Source organism: Conger conger, chromosome 12, assembly GCF_963514075.1.
Source record: "Conger conger chromosome 12, fConCon1.1, whole genome shotgun sequence".
Classification (NCBI taxonomy): Eukaryota; Metazoa; Chordata; class Actinopteri; order Anguilliformes; family Congridae; genus Conger; species Conger conger.
The window spans coordinates 2,917,514-2,924,417 of NC_083771.1; positions in this window are offsets into that span (position 1 = coordinate 2,917,514).

Genomic DNA, 6,904 nt, shown 5'->3' on the forward strand with positions numbered 1-6,904 from the left:
AAATAGTCAGAGCTGATGGAGATGGTGAAGAAGCTAGCCCTTAGCCAGGAGGAGCAGATGGCAAAGTTGTCCCACCTGGAGCTGAGAATAGCCTCTCCCCCCCCCCTTGCCTCCCCACCAACCGCCCCTTCAGCGCCAGGGAGGGCAAACCAGAATTCAGGCTTCACCTGTTTCTGGTGTGGAAAGCTGGGGCATACAGCCGGGCAGTGCTCCCAGATGCCAACCTAGCTGAAGCCCCCCAGCCTAATGCCCCTGCTGAGGGACGCACATCCCACCCCTCTCAGCCTTTAAACGGCAAGGGCCCCACCCACCAGTTGAAAAGGTTCACAGTGAAGAGGAAACACACCTTGTGGGTCCCAGGGATGAAGGCAATGTGGAAGTCAATGGCAAGGCGTGCAGAGCTCTCATTGACTCTGGCTCCCAGATAACCAGCCTCACCCACAGCTACTGGCAGAGCCACCCAGTTCTAAAACACAAGCAGCTACAGTCGTCCAAAATCCCCATTGAGCATGCAGCAGGCCAGGCAGTGCCCTATCATGGCGTGCTCCAAGTGAACCTGAAAGTGCTTGGGAAAGAGTATGAAGCTGTGCCTACCTTCGTTGTTCCTGACTCGGACTACCGCTCTTCAGTCCCCCTCCTGGTGGGAACCAATGTCATCCGTGCCTCCCGGAGCCACCTCCAAGCAGCCTATGGCCAACAGTTTCTGCATCGCGTCAAAGAGCAGCATCCAGAGTGGTATACAGCCCTGTTGAAGGTGGGGAGCGCCAAGCCAAGTAAAATGCATGACATTGTAGGTCCTGCTGTTTACACTGGTCATAAAATATGTATCCCTGGAGGTAAAGAAATGGATTTAAGATGCAAGATCAAAGCTGGTCCGCAGAGGAAGACTTATACTGCCCTGATCGAAGGCCAGGCCACCTTGCAGCTCCCCCAGGACCTCTTGATTGCTAAAGTCCTTGCTGATGTAAAGAGAGGCTGTATCCCTGTCAGGGTGATGAATCTTTCCCAGCATGATATCACCATCCGACCACACACACATCTTGCCAATGCTGTCCTGGTGCACAATGTGGTGGAGTTTTCTGACAAGAAGCGGGGTGAAACTGGGAACAAAGAGGCATGTCTTAGTCTGGACCAAGTGGTAGCCAGTTATGGTGTTGACCTTAGCGAAGCAGCGGTGGAGAACGAGAACCAGCGTGCTCAGCTTAAAGAGCTGCTGGATAAGAATGCAGGTGTGTTCTCCCAGCACCCCACTGACTATGGCCACACAACCACCATCCAGCATGAGATTCCGCTGGTGGACTCCAGGCCTTTCCGACTACCGTACCGCAAGATACCCTCCTCCCAGTGGCAAGATGTGAGGCAGCTGTTGATGGTGATGGAGACGGCAGGAGTCATCCGTCCCAGCAAAAGCCCCTATGCCTCCCCAGTGGTTGTAGTAACCAAGAAAGACGGGTCCCTAAGACTGTGTATAGATTATAGGAGGCTGAACTCCTGCATCACCCGAGACGCGTTTCCTATGCCAAGAATCGAGGAGGCTCTAGAGTCATTGGGACAAGCCATGTACTTCTCTACCCTTGACCTAACCTCCGGTTATTGGCAGGTGGAAGTAGCTGAACCTAGAAGTAGAGAACCTTCAAAGACTAATGACCTGCTGCTTCGGGGACTTGAACTTCACCCATCTCCTTATTTACCTGGACAACATTATAATATTTTCTGCGTCTTTCAGTGATCACCTAGTGAGGCTGCAACTTGTCTTCGACCGGCTACGGGAGCATGGCCTAAAGCTCAGGCCAGTTCGTTAGGGAAGAAGTGAATTACCTGGGTCACTTGGTGTCGGCTAACGGCATCAGGACGGACCCAGAGAAGATCAGCAAGGTTAAGGAGTGGCTGACGCCCGCCAACCGGAAAGAAGTGCTTCCACTTTTAGGATTTGCGGGCTACTACAGGCGCTACATGAAGGGATACTCCAGCCTGGCTGCTCCCCTATACCGCCTCACTTCTGGTGACCCCAGAAAGAAGAAGAGAGGAGCCAGGAAGGACCCGGAGCCTGACCAACCCTTCATGTGGACAACTGAATGTGAGGGGGCCTTTCAGTCCTTGAAAGAGAAGTTGGTGGGTGCTCCGGTGCTGGGTTACCTAGACTACAGCCTGCCATTCCTCCTGCACTCCTGTACTCTAGCAGAGGCTTGAGCCCACCTGAGACGAGGTATCCTGCACATAAACTTGAATTCCTCGCTCTCAAGTGGGCAGTCACCGACAAGTTCTATGACCATCTCTATGGCCGCAAGTTCTCTGTTCTTACCGATAACAATCCCCTGAAGTACGTGATGACCTCCGCCAAACTCAATGCGACAGGCCAGTGTTGGGTTTCTCACCTGTCCATATTCGACTTTGACATCCAGTATCGGAGGGGACAAGACAACTCCAACGCTGATGCTCTCTCATGCATGTCCAATCAGGAGGTGACGGAGGTCCTGCAGACCTGCCCCCAGCGAGTGAAGAGTGGTGAACGAAGGTGTGAGGAGGCTCAAGCCGACCAGGAGCCAGTGGAGGACATGGGTGAAAGTGTTGCTGTGGAGGAGCCTGGAAGTAGTCAGCCAATGGAGTCCAGTGAGCCATATGGAGATGTGGGGATGGAGGCAATGCCCGCTATGACCACACAGGAGATCCGTGCAGGGCAGAAAGAAGACCCCGTCATCGGCCCTGTCTTGCACTTTAAGAGCTGGAATCAAAAGCCAAGTTGCTGTGAAAGGATGGAAGTGGGCATTAATGGAGGCCTTCTATTAAAAGAGTGGAGGAGGTTAGTGGTGAGAAGAGGTGTCCTTTACCGCCGCATCAAGGACTGCCAGAGAGGATTGATGGAGCAGCTAATACTACCAGAGAGGCTGCGGGTTGCTGTTAAAACAGCCCTCCACGACGACTCGGGGCACTTAGGATTCGAGCGAACACTACAATAAGAGAGAGATTCTATTGGCCGAAAGCTTGGTGTGAGCAATGTGAGAGGTGTTGCCTCCGAAAGACCCCCACTGCCACTGTCAGTGGAACTGATTTGCATTGACTTTTTAACGCTCAAAAAGACTAAAGGTAGCATTGAAAGTGGTCACCACCGCAGGCCTATCCCACAAAGGACCAAAAGGCAGGCACAGTGGCTCGGAAACTGTGGAGGAACTTCTTCTGCCGATTTGGGTTCCCTGCAAAGCTACATGCAGATCAAGGGTGCAACTTCGAAAGTGCAATCGTGAAAGAGTTGTGTAAGTGCACAGGCATCGTCAAAACCCATAGAACGCCCTACCATCCCAAGGGTAACGGGACCGTGTAGACATCCTCGGCTCCCAGTCAACTTGATCTTCGGCTCCTCCACCACTAACAAGCCATGTGACTACACTGAATACGTCCAGACCCTGCATGACTCACTGACAGAGGCCTATGCCCTGGCTAATCAGACCTCGCAGCAGGCGAAGGAACAACAGAATAAGTATTATGACAAGAAAGTCAAGAGTGAAGAGTTCAGTCCCGGAGATAGAGTCTTAGTCAAAGTCTGTCATGTGGAGGGGAAGCAGAAATTGGGAGACCGTTGGTATGCCCGTCCCTATGTCGTGGTGAAGAAGCAACCCAGCCAGCCTGTATACGTGGTGCGTCTGGAGGATGGAGAAGCAGAAAGGGTGGTGCACCGGAACCTCCTTACCCAGTTCCTCCCAGTGGAACGAGGCAGTGGAGTGACCACGGAAGAGGGCCAATCAGACAGCGAGGCATTGGATGCCAGCTTGGAGTTGGACCCAGAGGGGGAACCAGAGGGTGACGGTACAGAGCAAAGTGATGGAGCTGTGTCTGGAACAGTAAGTGGAGAGGAGCACTCAAGTTCTGAACAGGCTGATGTGGGGAGGAAATGAGTGAAGGAGAGGAAAGGCATGGGACCAGTAGTGGTGCCACCTCCACCCAAAGAACCAACACTGAAAGGAGAAACCCGGAGAGGAAGCGGCGTCCCCCCGCAAAACTCTTGTTTGAGTCCCAAGTCGTAACCATGAGAGTGTCCAGCAGAAGATACAGAGAGGGAGAAAGTTGTGGCAAAGAGCCAAAGCACGAAGAGCGGCTGGACACATATAGGGCCACACTGCATTCACTTTAATAACAGATAGCTAGTTACATACACACACGCATACTACACACACCTGACACCTCAAACATGCACTACACTTTTATTGTTTTGAATTTCTCAGGTTATACTGTATACTGTTCTGGTGGTTGATCCGATGGCTGGGACGCCATCACTTAAAGAGGGGGTGGAGGTAAGGCAGTGTATCTGCTGCACCACTAGGTGGCGTTGTAGCCCTCAGTTATCGACCAGATTTATTTATTTATTTGAATGCTTTTTGATCCTCCTGTTATACCGTAGGGTTGATGCGTGTTGAGCGTAGGACGCCATTTTATTTTTAATGTACGTTATCAAGTACATAATGTACGTTATCAAGTACATAATGTACGTTAACAAGTACTGGAGTGTCTGTAGTATCATAAAATTGTGCACATTTTAACAACATTATTTAAAATTGTGTATATAAAAAAACTCTTTGTCCTCCTGACCCACACTCAAAGAATATTCATGACAAATATTTTTATTACACAAGCACAGGTTTTGTAGACTTTATTGGAGTAAGGGACCAAGAATAGATCCTTGAGGGACACCTTTCTGTAGGGTTAGTAATGGAGATTTAAACTCGTTTGATAATGCGGCTTGCGTTCTATTTGATAGATAATCCTGAAACCAATAACACGCGGCCAGTCTCTTTAGTAAAATGTGTGATCACCTGTATGAAAGGCGTTAGAGAGGTCAATGCACAGTGCTGTGCACTTCTGTTTGTTATCAATGAAAGATGATGAAAGATGAAAGATTCAGATTTAGCCTTTCTGATCAAGGTGAGGCATTTATTTTTCAGTTGTCTGGAGGACTGCCAGTCTGAGGGGAGATTTGATGCTTTGGTTACTGACCATGCCTTGTTTCTATTAATAAGTCATTCAGATAATGCAGAAGAGAATCATGGATTAGATCTATCTTTAATTCTTTGTTTCTTAAAGGGTACGTGTTTATCTGCAATTGAATTAAAAATATTGATAAAATGTTTCAACGCTAATTCACTGTTGGGGATTTCTGCAATCTGAGCAATGTCACTATGAAATAGGTCATATAAAAATCCTTGTTCATTAAAATGCTTTAAATTTCTTTTGGTGATAAAACGAGAAATGTATTACATCTCTAATACATTCAACTGGGCAATGGTGAGTTGCGTCTATTCCATTTAGGTATTTATGTGGCTTGTTAGTTTAAATTATGTAGATCAGAGATGATCTTAAGGCATTTTTAAAATGAGGTAGCGTATGTACGCGAGATGTCCGGACACCGCTTTTCTCTATAAAATAGACAGATTAGCGCAGTTCTCTCATGTTATACTTTTCAAAACAACATGTGCCGATGGCTAGCACAGGAGATAAACCCATTATTAATCAGAATACTGCAGCCTCACTGATCTAACTGCACCTAGCTGCATAGCTGGCTTTAAACCACTGGTTTAAGCTAATACAAACAAATTGGGATATATGTCATAATAAATGCGACGACAAATGTAGAGAATGATTCATTCATATTGTATTAAAATGCAATTCCGAAATAAAGCTTTTATAAAAATGTACATTTGAAATTAAATATCGACCTTGGCTTACCTGTATTGATTCACTGGTGATAAAATGGCAGCCATCTCGTATTATTTCGACACCGCTCGTGGAGTCTTGTAAAGTCACCCAATGTTTTTTGGTCTTTTGTACTGATGTTACGAATTTTGAGGGTACGCAAATTCATACCATAGCTACGAATGGGTTGTGAGACCAGGTCATGCTGGTTTTTTGTATAAACAAATGCATAAACACCCTTCCCTGTTTTAAATTGCCAAATTTGTTTATTGGATATGACCCACAAAAACAAACTGACATTTCACCATCTGGGTAGGATGATAGTAATAACAAAGCTAAATATTTTAGCATAGCCAAATTGGGGGAATTCAAGTTCCCTGACATCTCCACTTCCTGGGTCTGGACAGTGCCAGATTTTGTAGGTTGTAGATGTTTTGTTCCTATACTTTCAGTCCAGAAAGATCATTTTCTGGGGCACGGAGTGGAGGAGGGTGGTAGTGGAGTTAGGAAGTATGCACTTTCTGGCTAATGGGATGCACCCGTTGCCTCGTGTCTTGTGTTCATCTTTTTATCTCAACCCCAAATGTATTCAGTGTATGTGACTTGCTATCTGGCTGCCCTAATGCCACCCTCATTAGGTACAATAGGTCATTTTGGACTCCTAACGGTCAAGAGGAATTGCAGCAACAAACACCCTCAAACCACAACATGCACTGTTTTGGAAAGTTGACAGTGCCTGCCGTCTTTTTGTAGTGGTCTAGTAAAAAAATGTTCACCAAACAGGTGACTTTATGAAATGTTGACTTCAGTGTGTGGAAACAACACTATTTATATGTTTTGTCTTTTTGAAGTTTTCACTTTAGCTAACCAACTATATTATGAGCAAGCAACTTTGGCTATGGAACAGGCTATATGGCTATATAACTGAGATATGATAGTGTATCACAAATGATGCAACTGCAACTCACAGTTTGAGACAAATGAAAGTTTATCTAAACACGCATGATTCAACACGTAAAGAGATAAAAGGAAAGTGTAGCTGCCCAAATTGAACTCCAGACAATCGGAGTGAAACAATCACTGAAACTCTGTATACTATTGCTTATTATCCAAGCAAAGAATACATATCTAGTTATAAAATGATACCAGTTCGCTATTGGGAGCAACAAGCAAATTAGCCATAATTAGCTTAGCTTACTAGTTCTACAGGCTGCTGCTTGTC